A 13,823-nucleotide genomic window follows, 5' to 3' on the forward strand; every position below is an offset into this window, starting at 1 on the left:
CAGAGAAGAGGTATATAGTGAAAATAGTAGGGGTCCAAGGACAGAGCCCTGGGGGACCCCGACTGGAAGGGAGGGAGAGAGACGCAGAGGTGGAAACAGAGAAGGAGCGGTCAGCAAGGTAAGAGGTGAACCAGGAGAGGACGGTACCGGAGAGACCAATGGACTGGAGGGTGTGAAGCAGGAGGGGGTGGTCAACGGTGTCAAAGGCCGCTGAGGGGTCGAGGAGAATCAGGAGGGAGTAGTGGCCCATGGCTTTAGCCGAGAGGAGATCGTTCGTAATTTGAGCCAGGGCAGTTTCGGTGGAATGGAGGGGGCGGAAGCCTGATTGGAGAGGGTCAAGGAGGGAGTGTTCAGAGAGGTAGGTGGAGAGACGGTTGCAGACAAGTCTCTCGAGTATTTTGGAGGCAAAGGGGAGAAGGGAAATGGGGCGGTAATTAGAGAGTGAGGTGGGGTCAATATTGGGTTTCTTGAGAATGGGAGAGACGAGAGCATGTTTAAAGGAGGAGGGGAAGATGCCGGTGGAGAGGGACAGGTTAAAGAGGTGAGTGAGGTGGGAGCAGGTGGAGGGGGAAAGGGAGCGAAGAAGGTGAGAAGGGATGGGGTCCTGGGGGCAGGTAGAAGGGGGGGAAAGAAATGAGAGAGTGGACTTCCTCACCCGAGGTAGGATGGAAGGAGTGAAGGAGTTGGTGGCTGGGGGGAGTGTGGAGGGGGGAGGAAGGGCGAGAGGGGGGTGGCGGAAGAGTGGGTGGAGGAGGAGATTTCAAGTCTGATGGCAGCGAATTTAGAGGAGAAAAAAGAGGCAAAGTCAGTGGCAGAGAGGGAGGGAGGGGGGCGAGACAGGAGAGTGTTAAAGGTGGCGAAGAGGTGGCGGGGGTTGGAGGACTGGGAGGAGATGAGGGATTTAAAGAAGGATTGCTTAGCAAGCGAGAGGGCAGAGCTCTGGCACCGCTAGGGCACCAGAGTATTAGGTCAAACTTAGCTCCAGCGTTCTCCCTGCATGTTCCACTCACCTATATCCTGCTTTCTTGCTCTAGTGTACTTTTGGCTCCAGACCTTACTCAATTCCTGACCTATCCTTTGGATTGTAATTTGGACTCATTCAGATCTCTCTGGTTCTGACTCCTGCCTTACCCTGGCAATTCTCTGGACATCCCTATCACGCGCCGGGTAATCGGGTATATGACCCAATCCCCGGCTTACTTACCTGCTCCTGCCGTCTGGTCCGTGCAGGCTGGGCGCCGCCATCTTTCCGGGTCTGTGCATGCACTTTTACCCTTGGCTGAATTTGTCCATAATAACGCCTGCCACGAATCTACTTCTGTGTCACCATTCTTTGTAGTCTATGGACATCACCCTTCTCTTCCAGAATTAGTTTCCCTCCCACCCACCCAAGTTCCTGCTGCCGTTCGGTGGCCCAATATGCAGTTCTCTTCCAGACTCTGTCCACAGAATTGACCTGGAACAACGATGCCCTGGTGGATACCTTTTGGCAAGGCCTATCGGACAGGGTTAAGGATGCCCTTGCTTCGCAGGAACTTCCAACCACCTTGGAAGCTATGATTTCCTTTTGTAATCAGGTAGACCTCCATTTCAGAGAGAGACCAGCCGAAAGAGACACTTCTCAGCGCCCTTCCAGCAGAATAGCTTATCGCTTTCCCCATCCTGTTGTGGAGGATGAACCTATGCAAATCGGACGAGCACGATTAACACCTGAAGAACGTGAAAGGAGAATCAAGAACAAACTCTGTTTGTATTGTGCTGACTCCGGTCATCTTATGAATGCCTGCTCCAAGAGGTCGGGAAATGCCAGGCCCTAACCTGCTCCGGAGAGGTCAGATTAGGGCTATCCAAAGCCTCTCCTCCTTTTGAAATTCCTAAAGGCTGCTCCTATCCTGTCACCCTCCATGGACCTCTTAGTCCCCTCCACACTTCTGCTCTTCTCGAATTTGATGCTGCCGGGAATTTTATTGCCCTTTCTTTGATTTTACAGGGTTCCATACCTATCGACTCCCTGAAGACTCCAGTTTCCATTTCGGCTATTGATGGCTCTCGTATTGCTAACGGAACTGTTACGTTTTGTACGAAACCCATTACCCTCCAGGTTGGAGCTTTACATCATGAAGAAATCATCTTCCATGTACTTCCTTCAACCTCTTCTCCCATCATCCTGGTATTACCGTGGCTGCAACAACATTCTCCTTTGATGGATTGGTCTTCATCTCAAATTCTTTCTTGGGAATTGTTTCCTAAAGTGCCTAACCAAAATCCAACCCCTTAGAGCGGTTTCTACCAGCCCTGAAGCTAACTCTTTAATGTTACCTAAACAGTACCACTCCTTTCTAGATGTCTTCGACATGGTCCGTTCGGAGACATTGCCTCCTCACCGCTCCTGGGATTGCCCTATTGTACTTCTGCCTGGAAAGGTCCCTCCCAGAGGCCGTGTATACCCTTTGTCTCTACCAGAAACCAAATCCATGTCCGAGTATGTCAAGGAAAATATCCAACGTGGCTTCATCAGACCTTCCACCTCCCCGGCCGGTGCAGACTTCTTCTTCGTAAAAACTCAATGCTATTACCGTAAAAAATCGCTACCCCATTCCACTCATCACAGAGCTTTTCGACCGTATTAAAGGAGCCCAAATCTTTACTAAATTAGACTTACGAGGAGCTTACAATCTCATCAGAATCAAATCTGGGGACGAGTGGAAGACCGCCTTTAACACTCGCAAACGGTCATTATGAATACCTTGTAATGCCATTTGGTCTGTGCAATGCACCCGCAGTAATCCAGAGCTTTGTTAATGAAATATTTAGAGACCTTCTCTATGTCTGTGTGGTCATGTACTTGAATGACATCCTAATCTTCTCTCAAGACATCTCCTCTCACCGTCTCCACTCTAACACACAAAGGCTCTAACTCTAAATCTTGGCCTCCAGCCTCTGTAACAACCTAGTAACCTGTAACAATACTACTTTTGTGGCTTATCTCTCTCATACCTCAACTGGCTGGTCCCTGGCGAATACCTCCCCCTTGTTAGACTCCGTGCCTTGCTTGGAGTTATATTAGTTCCTGGCTGGTTATCTGTTCCTTGCCACTCCTGACGCGGAACCGTGACAATCCCTTTGTACCGCTGTCGAAGTCATCATCATCATCATCATTTATTTATATAGCGCCACTAATTCTGCAGCGCTGTACAGAGAACTCATTCACATCAGTCCCTGCCCCATTGGAGCTTACAGTCTAAATTACCTACTATAGACACACACTCACACACAGACAGACACAGAGAGGGAGAGACTAGGGTCAATTTTTGATTGCAGCCAATTAACCTACCAGTATGTTTTTGGAGTGTGGGAGGAAACCGGAGCACCCAGGGGAAACCCACACAAACACAGGGAGAACATACAAACTCCACACAGATAATGGTCGGGAATCAAACTCATGACCCCAGTGCTGTGAGGCAGACGTGCTAACCACTAGGCCACTGTGCTGCCCTAAGTCATCAAATTGGATAAAGTAATTTCAATGAATATCGAGCAAACTTGGTTGTCATTGTTTGAAAAGATGCATAGAGCACGCTACGGCGTGGAAGGGCGTACACAGCCGCACCACGTGGCAATAACAGTTTTTACACTTTTACACATATTCGCACAGACGCACACATTTGTAGATAGTACACATTAATTGTTGTTGCAACACATAGTTATTAATGTCAAAATATTGTAGTATTTATGTACAATATTTTAAGTTATATGCATGTTAGTAAAACACGAGGTTCAGGTTATAGAAAATGTGTCTTGTCTGGTATCATTTTTATCCCCTATTCATCAGCGGCTGCCAGGTTCATTCGGTGAAGCCGAACGCACATTGCATACTCTAGTTATTGATGTTAGGGAATAAATCTTTAAAGTGATACTGACTATAAAATGCTAATAGACTAGTTGAAACTGGAGTCTTGGCGGGAAGATCGGAGCACATCCCCTGGAGAGATGACCCCCACCTTTGAGTCTTTTGGTTTAAACTAGCCTATGATCTGCAACATCCTGGACCTTCCTGAAACCTGGACCAATAAAAGCAAGCCACATCATCTGCATTGTTATACTGTATTTCTGTCTGCATATAAGCAGGAGCTTTTCATCTAGTGAGCAGTCATCTTTGACCACAGACTTCAGACCTGAATGACTGTTCACTGGATCCAGAGCGCCTGGGATAAGTAACGGCTGTACTTATTATTATTTTGCTTGAATTATTCTGCTACTTTTTGAGAATAAATATTTGTGCGTTGGAAACACAAATTGAGATTCGACAATCGTTATTGGATAGCGACAAAATGTGCATAACAATTTGGGGGCTCGAAGCGGAAGTTACGTTACCGGACGATACGCAAGACCAACGGATTTCGGTTCCGCAACAAAGGGTGGAGACGCGTCATATACGGGTAAGAACGCAATGTGTTCAAAACCTGTTTTGCATTCTGTGTTGTGAAACCGAATGTCCGTTTTTGCATAATCTGAATGAGCGCTAACTTGAATCTAGGGACAAAAGAGAAAACTTTCTATTGTCATATTGCGTTTTTAATGTATTGCATTGCTTAGCGTATGACTTCCTGCATTGCGTATGTGAACTTCCGGTATTGTTGCCACGTATTTAAATAGTTGTGTTCATAGTCTGTTATATATGCTTAGTGTAATCAATTGGTAAAACCTCTGAAATATAGTGCCATTTTTTGGGAAATTTATTTTCTGCGCAGAAAAGGTGTATGTGTTTAGGAATTGTATGATTTTGAAGTGAAAGTTGATTTGCTGTTGAAAGATACAGGGATATCGGTTGCTATCTGACGAGGCGGGCTGAACAACCGAGGTTTTGAAACGTACTCCCCAATAGTAATAGCAAAGTTTAGCGATAGCTAGTATCGCTAAGCGGTGCGTTTGGACCTCATGGTTTATTGTGCAGCTGTGATTGTGAATTAGGTGGAGATGGGGGAGGGATTACGCTGGTAAGGCAGGTAAACTCAGATGCTACCAGTTGTAATATACTCAACAGATTTTGTGTTGAGCCAGGATATCGAGGAGCTGATATTTCTGTTGTCCATAGTGATATTTCTGTGTTAGGAGGTGGGTGGCGTAGCCTGATTAAATCCTCCACTATTAGGAGGTGGGTGGCGTAGCCTGATTAAATCCTCCACGGTTAATCTCTTGCAGGCTCTGTTTGAAACGAGAACAGTTAAAAAGGCCCTTTTTGTGTAGCGTTGAGAAAAAGGTTGTTTTCACAATGGGTGCGAAGCAAACGCTAGAGATGGTTGATGTTGTACTGCCTAAGGAAGGTCCGATTGGTTCGGCGAGGTTGCTTATGTTTAGAAAGTATGGTGTATACGCAACAGTGTATTGCGACAAATGGGTCAAGATGACCAAGGATTGTGTGAAACCTTTCCCAAAGATTGGCACATTTGATTCTGAGGTACTAAATGATGTAAGAAATAAAGTTCGGTTGATTAAATCAACAAAATTAAGAATTGAACATGATGACTGTTTGAAACTGTGGCTAATGGAAGGCAACACGTGGCAAGGCAGCACGTGCACAGCAGAAGTAGGCGTGATGAAAAGCGTGCACACAACGGAAGTAGCCATTGAGAAGCGTGGAGAACTATGCGCAAGCGCGCCCCTGCCACCCTATGTGGCGGGAGGAGTAAACACAGCCGTTATTAAAAATTAAAAAAAGGAATTTGCTAAGTTATATCCTGTTTTAAGTCAGTTTAAAGCAAGTGTTTCTGAAGAAGAAGATGAACCCACTGTAATTTCAGCCATTGCCCATGCTGTTAATATGCTAGAGGTTCAGCGTAAGTATGGAAAGGGGGCAGTGGCTGAGATAGGTGAGAGTAGTGGAGTGACCACTAGGAGGGATAACATGCAAGGTACTGAAGCAGTGGCTCCTGTGACTAATCCTGAAGATAGTGAACCAGTTGGTACTTATCCTGTCCGCACCATAGCAGTTCCTAATGGGAAAGCGGATAAGGATGGTATAGTCCCTGTAAGAAATGTTTCAATGCATTATCCCTGGACTAGGTCAGAACTACGTTCCATCATGACTGAATTCCCAGATCCTAGAAAAGAGTTGGCTAAGTGTCAGGAGTTTGTTAAAGACTTAGGAAATGCGCACGAACCAACCAATAAGGATTGGCGGGTAGTGTTGAGGGCATGTCTTCCTCCCAATACTAACATACAAAAATGTATTAAAGATTGTTTGTTGGAGGGAGACGACACCTTGACAGATGAAGGTAATCAAGAAAATATAGAGCAAATTGTCTCACATTTAGCAATCTATTTCCCAGTAGTAGTAAATTGGAGTAAGATTTTCACTATAAAACAAAAAGATAGTGAAACTGCATTGGACTATTTTGCCAGAGCTCTTGCATCAATCACACAGTTTACTGGGATATCAGATATAAGGGAGAATCCACATCATAGAGAAGTAGCTGTAAGGGTACTAATGTATGGTTTAAAGGAAAACCTAAAGACAAGGGTACAAACCTCAACACCTGGTTGGAGGGGCAGCACGGTAGATTATCTTAGAGAGATTGCCGTGGAACACAACAAAAACATTTTTAGGAAGAGGGAAGAAAAAAGTGATAGGTTAATGACGGTAAGTATACAAGCTTTAGAGCAGGCCTGTCCAACCTGTGGCCATCTAGATGTGAAACTACAAGTCCCAGCATGCCCTTCCAGCTATCAACTGGTTGTCTACCAGCAAAGCATGCTGGGGCTTGTAGTTTCACAACACCTGGAGGGCCGCAGGTTGGACAGGCCTGCTTTAGAGGGAATACATACACAACCGCAAACCTACCATGCACACAACACAGGTAATAGGGCAATGATATGTTACAACTGTCATAAAGAGGGACACATAAGGAGAGCTTGTCCAGAAAGAAGAAGATACAATCCTAATGGAGAGTCACATAGATATCCTCAAAGGAAGAATTCACATAGACTAGAAGACTCACACCTGCCCGCGCATGTGATAGCAGCAAATGCTGTGCGGGAAAGTGATAGACAGTGCTAGGGGTCAGGTCATACCTGTAGTCTACAGCCAGTGAGGTTAACAGAGTCTAAGGGAAGAACCTACAATGATAGTTGACATAGCTGGTAGGAAACAAACTTTTCTTGTAGATACAGGGGCGGCCAGATCTGTAATAACCTCTCCTTGCAATCTACAGGTAACTAGTAAAACTATTCCAGCTATGGGGGTAACAGGGAGAGTGTTGCATTATCCTTTAACTAAACCCACAGAAGTTACTATCGGGCCTCTGCATACCAAGCACTCGTTTCTATTGGCTGCAGCAGCTCCTACTAACTTGCTAGGAAGAGACTTGTTATGTAAAATGGAATGTAAAATTAAAATGCAGACCCAGCTGCAAATCGCTTGTATTCTCACGCTGTTATATTAAGTAAATAAGTAATAAATTGTTATTATTCTTCTGCTGTTGTGTATATGATTAATAAATCACTCACTCATACATTACAGCATTAATATAGTTGTCCCAAATGGTCCATCTCAAGTAAAGGGGATGTTTCTGGAGATACCGGGTTCCCTATGGACCAGAGATGGACAGGACACTGGATTGATTGCAAATGTAGCTCCTGTGATGGAAAAATCTAAAAAGTGGTAGGATAGCTCCAAAAATCCCACAGTATCCATTAAAACCAGAGGTGGAACTAGAGATATATCCTGTTATTGAGAGGCTGTTGCAACAAGGGATTCTAATTTGTACATCCAGCACAGCAAATAGTCCCATTTTCCCTGTGAAGAAGAGTGGGGGAGGGGCTATAGATTAGTCCAGGATTTAAGGGGAATTAATAAAGTTGTTGAGAGCCAATTCCCCGTAGTGCCCAATCCAGCTGTCATCCTCATGCAGATTCCACCGTCTGCTAGTCACTTCACTGTCATTGACCTGTGTTCTGCCTTCTTCTCAGTCCCTCTTCACCCTGACTGCCAATACCTCTTTGCATTCTCCTACCGGTGGGTGCAATACATATGGACCAGACTTCCCCAGGGGTTCATTGACAGCCCCAGTATTTTCTCCCAGGCCTTACATGACTGTTTACAATCCTTCCAACCTAGCAATGGGTCTGTTCTGATTCAATATGTGGATGATTTGTTGTTGTGCTCTGATTATTTTATGTCATGTTTACATGATACTAAATTGTTGTTCCTCCATCTCTCGCAAACAGGGCACAAGGTGGCAAAGGTCAAGTTACAGCCATGTCAGACTAAGGTCAAATACTTAGGACACTGTCTCACCCAGGCTAAGACACTTGACGACTGACAGAATTGAGGCTATACAACACATGACTCTGTCGCAGAGCCAGAAGCAAATTCGTACCTTCTTGGGGATGTGTGGATACTGTAGATCCTGGAACCCAGGTTTTTCTATTCTGGCATTACCATTGCAGGAGCTAGTCTCTTCCTCAAAACCAGAACGTGTCGTACACACAGAGGAATCAGAGCAAGCATTCTTTAACCGTAAAGATAGTCTGACTAGAGCACCTACATTGGGAATACCTGATTATAAAAAACCCTTTGAGCTATACTGTACAGAAGCTGATGGTTGTGCAGCAGGTGTCCTCACTCAGAAACATGGTGACGCTAACAGACCGGTAGCATACTACAGTGCACAATTAGACACTGTGGCAAGATCACTCCCAACATGTCTCAGAAGTGTAGCAGCAACTGCTCTTCTGGTAAGTAAGAGCGAGGACGTAGTATTAGGACATAATTCAACTGTCTATATACCCCATGCAGTATCAGCTCTGTTGAATTCAGCTCAAACCAGACATGTCTCTTCAGCTAGATTCACAAATGGGAACTAGCTCTGATGGCACCCTCAAAAATCACCATCAAACGATGTAGCACCTTAAATCCAGCTACATACCTTCCATATGTGTCTCGAGAGACACAAAGGGTGGGAGGTGAGGAGACCTTGGTTGGTGATGAGTTTGGCAAGAGTACTGATACGCATGATTGTATGGAATACCTGAACCAGACCTTTACTGCAAGGCCCAACATACGTGACACCCCATTAGAAAATGTAGATTTTACATTTTATGCAGACGGGAGTTGTCATAGACAGACAGAGACGGGAGAACTATGTACTGGTTATGCTGTTGTAGATGGTCAGGATGTTGTAGAAGCTAGACCCCTTGGCCCACCTCACTCAGCCCAGGTGGCTGAACTAGTAGCATTAAGGAGAGCGTGTGAGTTGGCAAAGGGTAAATCAGCTAATATATATACCGACTCTAGGTACGCCTTCGGGGTAGTGCACGATTTTGGGGCCCTTTGGCGTCTTAGAAACTTTACGACAGCAGCAGGTACGCCAGTGGCACACTCACAACACAAAAAAAGAATTTTGACAGCGATACAGTTACCCAGAACAGTAGCCGTCATAAAATGAAAAGCCCATACCTCTGAAGAAGACCCGGTGTCATTGGGCAACAATAGAGCGGAGGAAGCTGCTAAATGGGCAGCAGGGCAACCTATGACTGTATCGACCGAGACTATGATGGTTTTTCAGACATTAGACATGCAGAAATTAATTGAAATGCAAGATTTGTGTTCCCTGCAGGAAAAGGCGGTCTGGAAGGCGAAGGGATGTGGTCAAGAGTCCTCAGGACTCTGGAGAGATGGACAAGGTAAGACTGTAGCTCACAGAACATACTATCCAAGCCTGGCTTAAGCTTCACACGGTCTGACTCACCTGGGTAAAGAAGGTATGTGCAAACTGGTGAGAGCATACTGGTGTGCACCTGGATTTTCCTCTCAGGCTGGTAAGAAGGCAATGTCATGTCTTACTTGTTTGAGGAAAAATGTCGGAAAAACTATTCCAACTGAGCCATCCCACATCCCTCCTACAGACGGACCTTTTCAGGTAATACAAATTGACTCTTCCAATTACCACCTTGCAGGAATCAAAAGTATGTGTTAGTATGTATTGATGTGTTTTCCGGTTGGGTAGAAGAATATCCGGCAGCCACTAATACTGCTGTGTTCACTGCAAAGCAAATTGTACAAGAGTTTGTGTGTAGGTTCGGTATCCCTAGAATGATCGAAAGTGATAGGGGTACCACTTTACTGTTGATATCTTCCAGAACATGTGTAAACTCATAGGAATCAGTAGCAGACCTCACACCCCTTACCGACCACAAGCCAGTGGCAAGATGGAAAGAGTAAACAGTACTATTAAGAACAAGCTTGGTAAGATAATGGCTGAAACTGGGTTGGCATGGCCTGAAGCTTTGCGACTAGTCCTCCATAGCATCCGAACCACTCCTAGACCTCTTAATCTGTCCCCCTTTGAGATACTGTTCGGCCGACATCCTCATTTGATCATGAGTCTGTGAAGTGTAATAATGAAGTGACTGTGCAATATCTTATAAAAATGAGCAGACAGCTAAAGCAACAACAACAAAAACTAAAAATGTTGTCACCTGGTATGCCAGAAACGAACTGTCATGATGTTGAACCTGGGGAATATGTTATGATCCGCAATTTCTTACGCTCAGGTTAACAGACCGTTGGGAAGGCCCGTACCAAGTGCTGCTGACCAGTACCACATCACTAAAGGTTGCAGAGAGAGACACTTGGGTTCATTCCACCCACTGCAGGAAAGTCAGTAACCCGGAGAAAGTGCGAGATAAAACTGAGGCTGACACCGATCTGTCACTCGTAAACTTGTTCCGGGAGACCTAAAGCCTGCAGTCAAGACACCTGAGCCAAGGAAGTTGCCCAGACTATCTTCCCAGCAATTGAGTGGCGATTTTTGTTTTTCTTTTGTTTCAGGATTTTTCTTGTTTATACTTTATAGGACACCCTATTTTTGTGAAGGAGAATGGAGGACAGAGGCAGGTTCTGGTAGTGATACCGATGAGATGGATGTCGAGGAAAAGTTACTAGAATACCCAGAGCAGCCCATTATCAAGCTTGGTCCAGGGGTTATGAAAAGGTCTGCTAGCTCTGGAACTCGGAGACAGTGTGAGGGGCTATTGTCTGATGAATATTGTATCTGTAAGTTCTGTGACTCCCTAGTTGAAGAGAAATGCATCCAGCGATGCCAGTCCACTGGTAATCTGGATGTGGGCGGGCATCCTCTGGAGGATTATCACTCCTTAGTGGGTAAGGATCTAAACCAAACTGAGTGCTGGGTGTGCTCTCATGTGCCTAAGGGACAGCATAACATAGGACTAGTGCAGTTCCCACTAAACATCTCTGAGGTACTCAAATTAAGGGGAAGAGGCCCATAGAAGGGAGGTACAATAACACTAGGTTCCCTAGTCTGAGGCTTCGACAATACTCCTTAGACAGATCTTTACTGTGCCTAAATATCTCTCATGCAAAGCGTCTGGAGAATTGGGAAGCTGACCTATCAAATCAGACAATGGCTCGCCACACTCATTTTGGAGGGAGACTTACAAGGTCACCAATAGGCAGGAATGTTGATGGACACCATAAATTAGGGCGTGTAACCAAACATAAGAAAGAAATATCCATTGGGAAGGTCTTTATAGTTAATTGTAAGAATGTCATCCATGCTGACACGTGTCTTGAGCAAATGGAGACACTAGGCATGGGTAGTTTTGTCAAAACCTTATGTGATATAATTAATGGGCATACTGTTCCTTATGTTCTCCCTGATGATGTGTACTTTGTTTGTGGGAGAAAAGCTTATTCCTGGGTGACTCCGTGTTCCAAGGGATTGTGTTTCTTGGGTAAACTGGTTCCTGAAATCATGACTATTACTCGTGAGGAAATGGTTGGTATTCATAAGACTACATCACCACCATACATACACACACAGTATGAACACCGTGGCAAGAGAAATATGATTCCTGGTGAAGAACCCATAGCTTCAAAATTGATTAGTGAAACCGCTGGTTTTCAAGTTATGGTTGCTATAGATCTCACCAGGACCGCTCAGGGAACTTTAAATTTTATATATATTCAAGACCTAGCTAAATTGATAGACAATATCACCGAGATGTATGATGACACTTTCAGATATACGGAAAGGGAGCTACAAGTGTACAAGAAGGAGTTGGTGCAACATAGGTTATTACTGAATTATTTCACCTCTATTACCGGTGGATACTGTGTGACTGTGGCCACCCAGTTTGGTGTTAAATGTTGCACGTACATCACCAATAATACAGATGACCCCAAGGAAGTTATAGACCGGAAGATGGATGAAATTCTGCAACTGTCGCGGTCCACTATGATCACGAGTCTTTACGATGTGAATCCTAGGATCTGCACAGTTTAGCGCTACACCAACAGGGCGCAGAGTCTAACGAGCAGATGGTGTTCACCAGGAACTGCCGCAAAGCAGTATGGTCTTAGCTGCATCTGCTTGCAGGTCGCGACCCCTGTCAGAGTACTGAGCGAGACTTTCTTGGAAAGGCAGGAGAGTGGAAGGAACTTGATAGGAGTGTTAGCCTTGCAGACGAGTAGAGTAGCAAGTACTAGAGTAGAATGTCAGCTTTGCAGACGAGTAGCGTAGCAGGTACTTGAGTAGAGTGTCAGCTTTGCAGACGAGTAGAATAGCAAATACTTGCGTAGAGTGTCAGCTTTGCAGATGAGTAGAATAGCAGATACTTGCGTAGAGTGTCAGCTTTGCAGACGAGTAGAATAGCAGGTACTTGCGTAGAGTGTCAGCTTTGCAGACGAGTAGAATAGCAGATACTTGCGTAGAATGTCAGCTTTGCAGACGAGTAGAATAGCAGGTACTTGTGTAGAGTGTCAGCTTTGCAGATGACTAGAATAAAGTAGCATAGTCTGTATCTGAGTGGAGTGTCAGCCCTGCAGATGAGTAGCGTAGCAGGTACTTGAGTAGAGTGTCAGCTTTGCAGACGAGTAGAATAGCAGGTACTTGCGTAGAGTGTCAGCTTTGCAGATGAGTAGAAAAGCAGGTACTTGCGTAGAATGTCAGCTTTGCAGACGAGTAGAATAGCAGGTACTTGCGTAGAATGTCAGCTTTGCAGACGAGTAGAATAGCAGGTACTTGCGTAGAGCGTCAGCTTTGGAGACTAGTAGAAAAGCAGGTACTTGCGTAGAATGTCAGCTTTGCAGACGAGTAGAATAGCAGGTACTTGCATAGAGTGTCAGCTTTGCAGACGAGTAGAATAGCAGGTACTTGCGTGGAGTGTCAGCTTAGCAGACGAGTAGAATAGCAGGAGAGTAGCCACGTCTAGGCACCAAAAGGCAACTGAGGAACAGGCACTGAGTGAATGGAGGAAGTGCCTTTTGTATTTGGAGCCAAAATTGCCTGGCCAATGAGGAGACAGCCATTTATAAATCGCAGGTCTGCGCATGCGCAGACCCGAATCCAAGATGGCGGCGCCCGGGACCGAGCGGAGCAAGGTAAGATTGCCGGGGGTCGTGTGCGCTGCCCGATACAATGGCGAGTGACAGCAACTGAATTGGGAATTTCAAAGGAACCATAATTCTTCGCTATATGAGGTCGGGGAAAGGGTGGCCGGTTGGTTCTCATTGTTGAGCCCTGTAAAATGGTTCTTCGGTCTAGGGGAGTGGGTACAGGAAATGGTTGCTAGTGTAGGTAAGCTCCTTCTCCTTATACTTGGTGTCATCTTAGCAATTGGTTTATGTGTCAAATGTGTTCCTACTGTGTTGAAGTGTGGGAAACAGTCTTCTGGGGGAAACACTGGAAACGAGATTGAAAGGGTGGTGAGAGATACCGAGATCATGGTCTGTGAAGAAGTGTTGTATAATCCTGAACTTGAAACCGTGATTTTGTGATAGTTTATTACACTATCAAAGG

The sequence above is a fragment of the Mixophyes fleayi genome, chromosome 7 (assembly GCF_038048845.1).
Source record: "Mixophyes fleayi isolate aMixFle1 chromosome 7, aMixFle1.hap1, whole genome shotgun sequence".
Classification (NCBI taxonomy): domain Eukaryota; kingdom Metazoa; phylum Chordata; class Amphibia; order Anura; family Limnodynastidae; genus Mixophyes; species Mixophyes fleayi.